Below are 14,222 nucleotides of genomic sequence, written 5' to 3'. Positions count from 1 at the left end.
AAACAAACTGAGTGCACTTAATTTGCGAGGCGAAGAGTAGGGATCTAAAACGGGGATGGTAGCGAACTGGGGAGGAAGGGGTGTGTGGTACTAGCAGGAGCCACAGAAAATGTTTGAAAAGGAAAACTTGTGCGAGCTGGAAAGCAGATTGGAGTTGGGAGCTGTTTGCGCATGAGGTGAGCCTACTTATTCAGCACGTGCCTGAAATGAGTTAAAAGATTTTCAAAATAAATGGTCTTCGGGATGCCGGACGACCGAGTCGGGGTCCTGCGGTGAAATCTATGCAATGCGCAGGGATTGTTTTCTCGAAGCCACCCCCCCCCCCCTCGTCCACTAGCTTCACACCATCCGACTTCCGTTCTCCTAAACTTTTGCATCTATGCGCTGGAACGCATCTGCGCCACCAACGCCATCTCGCGGCCTCTTTTCCGCAACGGAAATAAGATCCGCGGTACTCTCAGCGAGGAAACTGCATTGCACGCACCAATGGCCGGCGCTTTGAATCAAGGCCCTGCCGCGTGCGGAGGATTTTCCACGTTGGTCGCTCATTTCCGTCCAGTGAACGAAATAAATGTTCGCTTTCTTCAAGCGAGCGAGAGAGAGAGAGAGAGAGAGAGAGAGAGAGAGAGAGACGAAACTGAAGAAAAGGAAGAAATTATCAGCCATTCCACTAGGTGAAAGTGGATGACCAGTGGAGCTGTTTAGCATACGACACAGAGGTGACACAGAGTTTTGAGCATAGGTACGGACTCATTTACCTTGATTTTGATATGCATTCGCGTGGACCATGGGACCGCCGCCCCGAGGAGCCTTGAGGAACCTAGACGCGCTTGACGTTTCGACGGGACCCCCACCACGGGAGAGTGGAAGGAAAGGAAAGGAGATACGAAAGCACCTGGAACGCCGCCCAAGAGAAGGCGGCGTGAACTTAGGCATGGCCGACGCGGGTCAAAGTGCAGCATCTGTGCTTATCAGCTTAATGTCTGACAGGGGTTGTATTTGGACCCAAGATATTAAACTTATTTTCGCAAGCTGGAGGAGTGCTTGAAGCCTCCATCACCTCCGCGTGGGTGGGCCAGATATTGCACTATCTTCGGCATCGGCCCATTATTTTTGGTCTACGGACATCGACCCGCCGCAACCTAGCCATATACAGTTTCGCTGTAAAAAGTGGGGCCTGTCAGCATTTTTTCCCGAATGAGAGAGAAGCGTATAATGACAACGGTATGGTGATAATTAGAAAATTTTGCTTATTGCTAGGAACAATGTTAGATCAGATACAAGATTTGCATGCATATCTAGCTGAGCATGATGCAACATAAGAGTATATCGTCGTTGAAATACAACTGCAAGTGGCTGCTCTGTAATCTTGATATTACTTTCTGTGCAAATTTCGTGTCTAGTGACGTACAGTGAGCTTCTTACAACTTTGTTTTAACTGTACGTTAGTTCGTTCCGACATTTATTTTCATTTTATTTTATGATTCGATCTCGTATTTTTGCTCGTTTGTTCGAGCCGCCCTATAATTGCTATTGTGCTATTTGCTTAAGACAGGAGTAGCGGGCGTCACTCTTGACCCCAACCTCTCGTATACTCACATATAGTAATATACGACAGAGAGAGACTGACGAAAGGACCGCTAAAATAATTATTTGCCAATTGGGGATAGAGGGAAAGAAAGTAAGACGAGGAAAGGCAGGAAACTCAACCAGATGAGCGTCTGTTTTGCTACCCTCCACTGGGAGTAAAGGAAAGGTGGAATAGAACAAGAAAAAGAGGGAAAAAGTGAGCGCTGCATGCGTACAGTGGGATGTACAGCAGGAACACAGTCGGAAATTGAGGTCCATTATCTTCAAGAACTGCCGCGGCGCTAGAATAGCTTTCTGCGTCATCGTTGGATGCGGCTAGAGCGCAGGAATTTTTGTATCAAAATATTTCTTACTTGAGTCCAGTCCCCTCAGTGCGCTCCGTAAAAGGATGCGCTGGACGTCGCATTGAGGGCAATTGCACAACAGGTGTTGATAGTATTTTTGTTGTTGTTTTCAGAACGGCAGCTGTCGCACATTGGTGCCAACTGGAAGTAATTTACGAGGCCTGATTAGGGCCTGTTTCAGGCAAGTACATCGCACGTGCATTTGTAGTCGGCGTGAAAATTCAGGAAAGACATAACCAAAAGTTTCTAGGAAAGGGAAGTCAACGTTTTGATGGGAGACACATGTTTAAGAAACCGAAAAAGAAGTTTTTCGACATATATAAATATTTCGCAAAAACGCCGCGGTATATCTTCGAGGCACAAGAGCGTAGCTTAACCTTAACACTGAGCGTAGCCTTAAGCAACGGTTTTCACAGCAGCCATGATGCATGCAAAATAAGAAGAATAAACTGTCCAAGACGCACTATGATCTCCAGACTACTATGGACTCATGAATGTGTCGGTGGTTCCTGCAAGCCAATAATGAAGTTCATGCGAAAGTCCTTTGGCCATGTGGCTGTAGTACTCTTTGAATACGTTGTAGTACAGAAACTAACAAGGCACTCAAGAACAGAATTAGCCCTCCAAAGCAACAATAGTCCTATCACTGAACATATTACGTTGTGGTACGTATTGCACAGCAATTAACGCTGTAGCTCTCCTAAACAAGAATGGTCCCAGCACTAAACATATTAGGTTGAAATTTTCCTCGCTTCGAACGCGGGCTTGGCATGCTACTGCAAAAGGAAGCTTCAAGTGAAATGAAAGAAAATAACCAAGGGAGCGCGCACGCACCCACCCACACACACACACACACACACACGCACGCGCGCACACGCACATATGCACGCACGCCCGCACGCACACACACACATACACACACACGTACGCACACGCGCGTGCACGCGTGCACATGTGCCCGAATCGCAGTATGCTGCAGGTTTTTTTCAAGTAAACCCCCGCTGTCCAACAGCACGACCTAACGATGCGGTATCTTCCGGCGCGCTGCGAGTGCGCTCCTGCGGCGACTGCTTCGAAGCGAACGCTGTGCGGCGGGCTTCCCGAGGAATGCGGCAGAGAAAGTTTAGCCCAGGAAGCGGGTGGCCGCTGAATCTTTTAGCGCGGGTCGTTTTCTCGCGCCGTGTAGCTTACTTACAGCACGGCAAGGCGTAATAGATCGCGCGCCATCAGGAGCCAAGGCTGTGGGCGCAGAGCTGGTCGATTCACCCTCGCCTCGTCGCTTTACTTTCGCCTTCTTATCACCGCGCGCTGGCACAACGCCAAAAAGAAGGAAAGAAGGCGTCAAGCAAGAACTTTGCGCTGGGACGTGCGATCATTTTGGGCGGTTTCTTTGTTTTAGGAGTCGAAGAAGCAATAAAAGTGGTGCTTTCGCCGAAGCTTACTCTCTTCGGCAGCGGTTTCATTCGACAGCAGCAACGAAAGACAATAAAGCTTCTCTGGAAGAATGAGAAGAAAGAAAGAGACTCGTAGCATTTCCGCGTATTGCCCATTTTCTTTTAAGAAATTTACAGTGCTGGGGCCTTATAACGTAAAAATATTCAAATCTGTTTTATTCCACTCACCTGACGTCCTATTTACGTAACCACTGGAGCAAGGATTGGGCGGTAACCTGCAGCGTTCTTTTAACTGCCCAATCAAACACTCTACTCATTCATAGGAGGTCATTAATAGTAAGAGCGCAATCTTTAGTGATCTTTTAGAAAGGTGCAGTAATTTTGCAGAATATTCTCGAATTTTCTCCCTCCGTAAGATAGTCACAAACATTTTGTTGCACATCAAATAAAGTTCACCTAAGTGGACCGTCAATTCAGGCAACCTACTTGCCTGCAGGAATTTATATGCTTTTCTTCAGTAAGACATATTTCAAATGGGAAGTAAAATATTGCAGAAGTAAAAGGAAAATCGCGATAATTAGTTTTACCTAACTGCTAAAACATAGAGCGAAAAAAAAAAACGAAGAGATCTGAACAACAAAGCGCCCTCGTCCCTAGAGAGTTGTGGTGTTTAGCTGTAAGTGGTTCTCACGCTCAAAGTTTTAGCGATGCAGTACCAACAAGTACAAGCATCTCATATCAGGTTTCACCCAACGGCACATTTCTATATTTTAGAATATTAGCAATCCTATAATTTAGGATAATATACCAGTATTAGTGCCTTTAGAAAAATTTGTTAATGCAGCTGCCTTCTAAATTATCTCGCGTGGGGCATTACATGGTTAATCTGCGCACGTGTCAAACGCAACCTCTAGAGAGAAGAAATGGGGTTAACAGAGGGGCCCGATTTTCATAATCAGATCAGAAAAAGCCCCCCCAACATACAATGACACCAAGGAAAACATAGGGAAAACTATTTGTACTTACTAAATGACATAAAGAACGGGCAAATTACTGGAAATGAAAGTGGCTGAAAGACAACTTGCTGCAGGTGGGGAACGATTCCACGTCTTCGCATTACGCGTGTGATTAGCTCAATTGGTAGAGCATCGCACGCGTAATGCGAAGACGTGGGATCGTTCCCCACCTGCAGCAAGTTGTTTTTCATCCACTTTCATTTCCAGTAATTTGCCAGTTCTTTAATTGAGTTAGCGGCGTTCGTGTTGTCCACTTGTGTCCTTGTGTCCTGTCTACACGCCTCACCTCTTATTCGTAAGGAGGTTGCGTTAGCTATACATCTTAAAGCCCTTGAGATAAAAAAACCCTGATTTGAGCACAGGTGACTAGTGCTTCCCACCGTGCTTTTTCAGATGCCTGCTCGAGAGCAGAGAGAGAGAGAGAGAACTCAAGGACAGGAAAGGCAGGGAGGTCAATCAGAAGAGCATCCGGTTTGCTACCCTACACTGGGAGTGGGGGAAAGGGGAATAGAAAGAGGAGAAAGGGAGTGAGTAAGCACTGAGAGCGTGTGGGAGAGATACTACACACAGGAACACTATAAACTATACACATGACACTATAAAAAGAGCCGGGGGACACGGATACTTTTGGAATGACAAGAATAACATAAAACATGAAACGCCGTAAAATTCACGACTGCAGTGAATATGGCGATTGAATACGGTTTTTCAAATATGCCACTGAAATCTTTCACGCGACATACAGCAGCTCCTTTCGTGGGTCAGGCGAACAATCTGAGAAAAGCAACCGAAAGCTTACTGCAAACGCGCTATGCATCTTGCACTCACTAATAAAGGTTGAAGGAAGACTCGAATCTCTGCCCTCGTACATGTTTACATTCATTTCGTGTTTTGCCTGTATATGTGGCTGAATATAAGAGGCAACAAGTCACAGCCCTAATGCCAGGAGCTTCTAAGTGTTGGGAAACTAACGGCCTTCCTCGCAAAAAGATTCCGCAACGTCGTCCTAATGAAGGTTAACCGTATTCCAAGAGCCGCTTTCACCTCCAAAGGTGCGCGCTTGATAAAAGGCTAGGCTATCCGCGGCCCCAGCGAGCGATTACTGTGCGGTGCAGTCTCCGGCGGCGCAGACTGTCTAATGAGCGCGTCCTTAGTTTATTAGGCGGCTCGAGGCTTCGCTAATGAGCGAGATGTCTGGAAAATTCTGGCAGGAATACACGCACTAAAAGTCATCCGGCGGGCGTATGGCTACACTGCCGAGGCGGCTGCGAAGAGCACCCACTCTGTTTTCTTGCATTATTCGAGTGCCCCGGCAAAGTCGTTACTACGACCAGGTGAATATATCAGCGCTCGCTCGTTTGGCTTGCGAACAAGCAAGCGAGATTATGTGGCGAGATTACATAGATCCAACAATCGCAGTAGAGGCAGTCCTCCCCAGGTGCGGACAGTATGGAAAATAGAAATAAAAGAAATGTATTTTACGTCTACATACGATACAAAAATAGACGCAAGAAAAAAGAAAGCTTCAGACACTCTTCATCAGACACTAGATTACTTTCTCATAATTATTGAGGAGTGAGGATTTCTCACAATTATTCTCACAATTATTGAGGATTGCAGAACCCGTAATTGAGACGGGAATTATGCCTTCCTAACTATATATTATAACGATACCTTATTTAGGAGAGCCGCACTCTATAACTATTACCTCCTACACCCGAGCTATAGTATGCAATCTTCTTGAAGAATAATTTAATTTCGGCGAGAACAGCAGTTTGTATATTTCCATCGGCGCTCTCATTCTTGTTCTAGGCCTTTTTACCGAGTTTATCGGGCTGCATTCAACGCCTAGCTAAAGAAAATATGTCCCGCAAAAGATCAGTTACGCCAAAAGTAGGTCAAGCTAGCTATGTACACCTGCATTCTGCTTATAACACTTCATTGTTAATTCATAGTGTACACAAGGCTGCGCTATATTGGTCGTCGTTCGTTTATACAATGGGTAATTGCACGCCAAATCAACCAGTGGTTTTTCGAGTATCACAGGTGTAGCTGAAAAATTTCTGCAAGTACAAAATTCGGTCTCCATGTTTATTTTTGTTCCAAAAGCCTTTCTAGTCTTTTGGTGATAATCTAATTTTCCTGCTTAGCTTAGCTAGAAGGCATCAAACAATATTTTTTTTTCAGAGGCGCATTGTATGATCCAGTCGTTCAAATGGTGTGTATGGTAAAACTAGGAAGTGGTGTGACTGCGAAAACTCAGTTTTTCAAATATTTGCATATTTCGAGTGCTTTTTGAATTCACAAAAGCGAGTAAAATTACGAAGTTTGAATTTTTTTTTCGGAATGCAAGAAGGCCCATAAGGTACAAATTAAATATATAGGTAGCCAGGTTGACATACTATAACCGCAAAATATTTGAGCTTTCGAAGGTTTGGCCAATTGCCTAAAAAAATATATTTTTTTTTCCTTCAAGAAGCTTCATGTTCAAAGTTAAAAAAGAAGCAGCCGTGGTGGTCTGTCTAAAAATATACGTAAGAGATCTTTAAATAGTTCTACATATCTGTTATGCATGTGGGAAGTTACAATGAAGTATTATTTTTAGACATAGAACTTATTTTTTGACTGTTTGTGTCAACCCCTGCATTTCTCAGAGGTGCACCCCAGCTTGCCGGCCTGGGATGGAGACGACAAAGAAAAATGATCCTATGAACGAATTTGCTGGCTTCGTCTGCAATGCAGATAACCGAGAAATGGTGTTACGGTCTGCGTTTTACTCCCAAGAGACGCGCACTCTAACGCAATGCGGCGTGCGCTTGGTGTGCTCCAGAAGAAGCATACACCCATTGCACGGTAGGGTTCATGCAGTTTACAAATAGCAATATTAGTATTTAAGTTGCACGCAAATCTAGAAAGAACACTGATATAATTCACATAATTTTTTTTAAAAGATATTTCGCGCTGCAATGCACTGCGACCTACCAATATTCATTGCCACAAGCATTGCGACATACATACAGGGAGCCCAAAGACTGTCATCAGACGTTACAAGTGCAAAACACCTTCATAATTACAACTGAAAGCCTACGTGAGGGTAAACAAAGTCTTTTGGTGTTGCGTGTTACCACCGTTGGGCAGCCTGAACATATTTGGCAATGAAATTTATGTGTGCCCTGCTAGGGGAAGGGGGAGGGGGGAGGGGGGGGGGAGGTTGATGTGCTCAGACGTGGTTGAAGTCCACGTTTCGCATTCATGGAAAAAATTATGAGTCGAGGTTGTATCGCTCGATGTCCCTTCACTTCGTATTATTAAAAAAAGCCATTCACAATGTGTAGTGGAGTTTACCGGGCTCATTATATTACCAGTCTCCTCTTCCTAGACGGCAAGGCTTCACATATTTATGCGGTCTCCACGATCCACGTATGAACATTTCAAACAATAATGTTTCGCGTTTATGAAACACCTTCTTGTAACTCCTCATATGCATAGAGACACATAGGGTTATCTAATGATGTATCACATAAATTTTTAGGTCGACCATCAAAGCAAGCTACTGAGCTTGGATACGAAACTTTCTGCAAAAGACAAAAAAATTATACTTTTTTTAGGAGATATGCTGAACCTCCAAAGCTTCAAATATTTTCTAGCTATACTATGTCAACCAGGCTACTATTACATATTTAATTTGTTCCTTATTTATTTTCCTGCCTTCCAAGGAAAACTTCAAAGTCTGCAATTACACCCGCTTTTGCCGGTGCCAAAATTATTCAAAGTGTTGAAATAGTTTAAAAATTGGCCATTTTGGCAATTGCACCAATTCATTGTGTTGCCATAGACACCATCTTAAAGTCTCCATCATAAAACATGCCTTTGAAAAAAAAAAAATGTTGACTAGTGCATTCTAGCTTCGCTGTGCAAGCACAAAAAATTTCGAAAAAAGGCTGGACCAAACTTGGCAAGAAAAATAAACGTCAAGAATGAGTTTCTAACTTTCTAACAAACAGATAGAGTTAATTAAGGCACTTGCGTTGTAATCTGCTAAGGGTGGCGTGGGAGTCCGTTAATATGGTAATCCTCGATGCGGTTAACTCCTCTTACACACATTGAAAATGGATGAGGTATTTGAAATAAACGTCATACTTGAGTCGACGGGCAGAGAAAAAGCTGCAGACGTGCCTTGACCGTCGCTCAGCACTGATGCATCCGTGAATATTTGAATATAATATGGAAATCCTTCAAACATGTGTGCCTGAGCCAATTAGAATAATGCCGAAGCTGGCATATAAGTTTTTTTGTGTAGGTCACGGATTCTGAGATGAGTAGAGTATACGTGTTTAGGGATCTGTTTCGGAGGCGGAGGCGTAACTGCAGCAGCATAATTCAGAAATACCAGCAGCGTTCATAAATTATGCCGCCATTTTCCCATGCGAGAAAACACGTGATGAATCAGACGATGAGAGAGCACTTGAACATTCGATGTGCGGTGCAGGCGCTCAAAATGATACAGAGCTTGCAGCCTCAAGGGTAACTGATGCGCTTCAGAGAGTAATGCAACAGATTGTGCCTCATGAGATAATCAAAGCATTAGTCGGAGAGCAACGTGATGCTCTCGTTCTAGTGGGGCCATCAAACTAGGTGGAACGTTCAGGACTGGTAACGCATACATCAAGTCATATAGTACAGATTACTGATACACCTGCAAAGCCATTGTTTGGTCGCAGCCCGCACTTCTAGCAGTCAAGGCGGCCAAATACTTAAGGAGGTATAGCCATTTCCGTCGTTTAAGAGACCATCCGTCAACTTCGGTGCCACTGTTCTCGCTTCGATAATCAACGTTAGACTCTCCAGTGTGCTTTGAATAGACTGGATGACAGGCCATTTACGGAAGCGAAGATCTTGGGAGCCTGGCCTCACAGTTCATTAGCGCAAAAAGCAGTTCGAGCGCTTTTTCACTACCTGAAGGCAACAGACTTGAGTGCCCGACTATAGACATCCTACACCTAAGTTCTCTCTCTCTTTCACTCCCCATTCCCCTCCCCACGTGTAGGGTAGCAAACTGGATTCAGTCTGGTTGACCTCCCTGCCTTTCCTTCTTCCCTTCTCTCTCTCTCTAAACTTAACGGCAGGAGGCCAAGAGTTGCGATTCTCAAATTAAGAGCAAATCACGGTGTTGTCACATCCATCTTTTCGGCATTTTGTCAAGGTACAGTCGGCTCATTGTTCGACGATAGCGTTGTTTAGGATGACATACTTTTGCAGCCAATTAGTAGGTGATATCTGAGCGCCAACTTCATTTAAGTACTCCACGTTCAGAGCTCTTTGTGAGCTTGCACGAAGCCATGGAGCAAAGTGGGAAGGGCCGTTTATCCACACAGAATTATCTACTGCATAAATAGCTATGCCCACAGGGAAGTCAATGTCCCGAGGCAAACGACTTAGAAGAGTGGCGAGTACGGTGTTAGACAGAGGCGGCGATAATAGGCTGTCCCGTGGGACTCCGCACTTCACAGTGCGGGATTTCCTTGTTATTCTTCCGGCATGCACTTTCATAAGACGCTCCGATAGAAAATCATGCACAGAGCGGAGCAAATGTCCCGAAATTCCCGCTCTTGCAAGAGCGAAAATAATCGCCTTATGCGGAACTGAGTCGAAACCTTGCTGTATGTCTAGGAAGAGCATGTAGGCAGAGTGATTGTTTCAGCTAGCAAATTCAAGCACGAAGACAAGGTCTGAAATGCTCTGCAGAACTGAACGGTGGCAACCAAAGCCACTCATGACATCAGGGAAAAAGTACAGCCTGACATCTAGTAGAAACAAAATCATTAGCTCCATTAGCTTAAAGTCACTTGAAGTTTGCGATATTTGCAGCTAGGACTTGAGGTATGTTGCAGGGCGGCCAGGCTTTAAAATCGGCATTACCACGGACGATTTCCATACTGCAGGGATTACATAGGTTCTCTATACTTCATTATTGCCCTCCAATATACGGTCATGGAAACTCTTATCAATGTTCCGCAATGCTTGGTACATCACACCATCTTCACTTGCGGTAGCGCGGCGTTTGGAGAGGCTGAGCATGTGACGCAGCTCCTCAAAAGTGAAGCCTGACTTGTCCATCTGGCAGGCTGAACCATAGGAAGCCGGTATGGTACTCTGACTTCTCAAGGAAAGAAGGTCGCCTTACATAGGAGAGACTAAAAGGTCTGCAAATGCCTCCGCTAGAATCTTTGATGACTGGCCAGTCGCTATGCACAATGCAGCCGTAGGGTTCTTGCAGATTTCGGGAGTGCGGAGAGCCTTCAGCATGCACCTAGGTTCCGAACGGGTGAATGCGCAGGAGTACCATTAGGTTAATTAAGCTGACCTCGGTTAAACGCGGCATTCAGTGCAGATAAACCATTAATAATGGTAGTATTAATAGTAAGAGAAAATAAACGAGGAGGAGCACGCTAAGCTCGAGCTGGCGTATACATCAGCGTCCAGCCATGTGCGACGGCACGTCCGCTAAACTAACGTCACGCTTCGTAAGCATTGCACCACCGTATATATATATATATATATATATATATATATATATATATATATATATATATATATATATATATATATATATATATATATATATATATATATATATATATATATATATATATATATAGATATGAAATTAGGACTGCAATAAACCATATCCTATTCAAATGTTGCGAGACTACGGGAATGGCGGAAATCTAATCTTACTTTTTTTCGATCATGATGAGACGCGTTATGCGTAGCTCTACGCCCTTGAATAAAACATCAGAACCATGTATTTTGCGATAAACTTGATTTTCTTCTCCGCCTATCGTTCTAACTTTAAAATGAAGATTGCCCTCCAAACCAGGCATTGTGACCATTCCAGTGCACTTGTCAATTTTAGTTTGTGAGTCTCAATTACGGAGCAATTAACTTTTGTTCGGCTAACCTCTGATCCGTATAATTTTGCTCAGAAGTGTACGTAATGCATTGGTATAGAAAGACGGATACATATTGGCACTTAATTTTAGGCTGCAATGTCTGAGCTGCGAAATATTGAAGAAAAACTTTTCTCGGGTCATTTGTGGTGTCTTCTTATTTTTCTTTTTGCTCGTGAATGTTCTGTTACTCTACTGCTAAACATAACTGGGGCGCGTGACATGAGAGGAAGAATTCCTTCTGTGGCAATTCCTAAATTGCCTGTTCCTTACGGAAGGCGGTGCTGGCTCTTCCATGTGCGCCTGCTCACAGCACCATCATTGCTTCCTCCAACACGCACACACTGAGCCCACCTAAAGTGTTCAACTGTGCATTAAGGTACAGTGATTTACGGACTGAAGACTAACATTTTCACTGCATAGGTACTTCTCCTACGCGCTGTACATGTTTGTGACACCATTACACAGCAACAGCACAGGTAACGCGTATATCTGGTTCAGAGCGATGTTGTCTTCAATGAAAATTTGGCAATGTTAACCTGTCTGATGGCCTGGCTTGCTATCGCAGGTGTCGCGCGAGAAATATAAGATGAACACTGATCACGCCAACACAAACGATCCAGAAATATCATAGGTATACCCACACATTTAAGACTGTTTATAAAGTTTAATAAACAACTACTTTACCTCCCCCTCCCCTCTCTCCCCAGCGTAGGGTAGCAAACCGGATCTTCCCATCTGGTTAACTTCCCTTCCTTCCCCTTCTTCTCTCTCTCTCTCTCAGTCTCTCTCTTTCTCTCTCTCTCTGTAGTTTTCAAGATAGCTAGAAGCCGTTCAATTGCTTACAAAGAGCCAAGCCAAGAGCCAAGTACGGGCCGAGCCTATCGTGCAGTTTCAAGCTCCAGTTGCGGGACAAATTCTGCGCAGCCTTTAAAGACCGTCTGTTTGACGAGTAAGGAATGTGGTTACATATCTTAGAAGGGTACTGGTTTGGGCTAGTTGGTTACAATTCAAGATAAATGCTATTTGCGCACCACTTGGAACGAGGAATAGGGAACGACAGCCACAAGCGCAAACTTTCATCGGGTCTTAATGGTTTCTGTTTGACTTTCCGCCTGACTGCGGGAAAAAGTACTTTGGCCAAACTGGCAAATGCCTGAACGATAGGCTTCGAGAACAAAACAATAATGTATGCAGGACGGTGCAAGGGCATCTGGGTTGACGCTGTCGGGATTGCTGTTGCAAGCCGTTGTTCAGTGACTGCAAGGTTGTAGCCAAGCACAACAATCAGACGACACGTGAGACAATTGAAGCGGCAAAATTCATTGCCTTGGGAAAGACTGCGTCAGTGTGGCTTCATTGCGACTATCACCAAAATAAATTAATCTTACCGGAGCCGGGGTGTTGCGAGAGCGGAGCGATAGATGTGTTGTCCATCGACATCTGTGCCTTGGGTATCCCAAGTACCATTTAGAATTTATCTCGCCATTGCGAATGCACGTGTGAAAGTCTGTCGTGTTCACTGCACAAGCATATTTTGTCTTTCTTGTTACGTTACATTTATGTATGTATATAAACTACCATTAAAGTTTTAAGTTTTCGCTTGCGGCTGTCATTTCGCAGTACGCGTTCCAAGTGGTGCGGTAATACCATTCATAACAAAAGACTGTGGGTCACATATCAAAAACTTCATTCCCACTGAATACGTCGACGATTCTAATATCTAAAGTTTCATTTACCGCAGTTGGCTTACATGCCCACTTCAAAAAAATTTCGATTTGGCAGAATTATTTATGGCAGATGAGTGAGTGGTGAATACTGTTGAAGCAGTCTAGGCAAAGCAGAGGGACTGGAAAGTGTACGATTTTCCTATCATCAACGTTGAAATAGCACTTGAGTAGACGCGTGTACCTGATGGTTATTGGATATGAATTTAGTCTAACCACGTCGCCTTCGTGATAGCGAGTGCACATCAAAGCACAAAATTTCAAATTCACACTATTTGAAACTAGACTTCGTGCACTTTACGCAGTCCAAAATAGTGCTGCAGTTGCACTTTAGGCCTCGTTGGGCATGATGCGGTGAAGGCATGATTTGCTTGCTTGAGAGCGCTCACAGCTTGTTAAACTCGCAAGATTAGTCCATTTTGCATTAGGGCCCGTAAATGTTGGTTTGCATCACAGTACACGGAACTGTGTGAATGCCGCGCCAAAGTAAACTTTACTAAGCGAACGGGCCTAACTAGGCTATCTCCATTTTGCTGCCCTCATTTATCAACCAAACCAGGCCGTACGCCATTTCCATTGCAGAAGTTGTAGCCAGATTCAGGAAAACCTAGTAACCTGCGCCATTTGCTTTCTTCGTCTCGAAACACCTGCTCACACTGTAAACGAGCATCTGACTTATAGACACAGGCGTATAATATGCACGCACGAGGCTACAGCGCTCAAAAAGAGGACGAATTAAGAGTCGCGCGGATTTGCAGTGTTGAACAGAAGTAGGAATATTGCATAATTTAAGCAGCATGGCCTTAAATCTAATGTACAGCCTCCCGCATTTTTAGATATATCGTTAGAGAACCCCAAAATATTCTCGTGTGTCGTCCTGAAGGGAACATCGGATTAGACGACCCTTTCACAGGAGAGTGCCTGGCGTGTCGTGGAGTGCTTCTGTCGGTTTCGCTGATTATCGCTGTCTTGAGGCCCAAAAATGACGCGTAATGAACGCTCGCGAGATTTAGCTAAAATCTGCACATATGCTCACTAAAAATGCAGTTTTGGTAAGGTAAACATGTTTTTTTAAAGCGACAAATATTGGATCAAATGTACCGTAGAAAAGAAAAAATAACGCAAGTTCACTAAGCAAGATACTAAAGACATGATATTTTTTATTCTCTCAATGAAGTTCTATAGGTACGTTTACCGAAGC

The 14,222-nt window shown here is 44.2% G+C and overlaps 1 protein-coding gene and 1 pseudogene across 6 annotated transcripts in view; one reads left to right on the top strand and one right to left on the bottom strand.

Moving 5' to 3' along the window:
- LOC142582417 (neural cell adhesion molecule 2-like) overlaps nucleotides 1–14,222 on the bottom strand; it is a 388,203-nt gene that overhangs the window by 144,620 nt on the left and 229,361 nt on the right. The window lies entirely within an intron of this gene.
- On the top strand, nucleotides 935–1,113 carry LOC142583770 (U2 spliceosomal RNA; annotated as a pseudogene).

The sequence above is a fragment of the Dermacentor variabilis genome, chromosome 5, assembly GCF_050947875.1.
Source record: "Dermacentor variabilis isolate Ectoservices chromosome 5, ASM5094787v1, whole genome shotgun sequence".
NCBI lineage: Eukaryota > Metazoa > Arthropoda > Arachnida > Ixodida > Ixodidae > Dermacentor > Dermacentor variabilis.
Note: the sequence above shows the minus strand (reverse complement) of the source record. Positions and strands in the feature narration are given on the sequence as shown.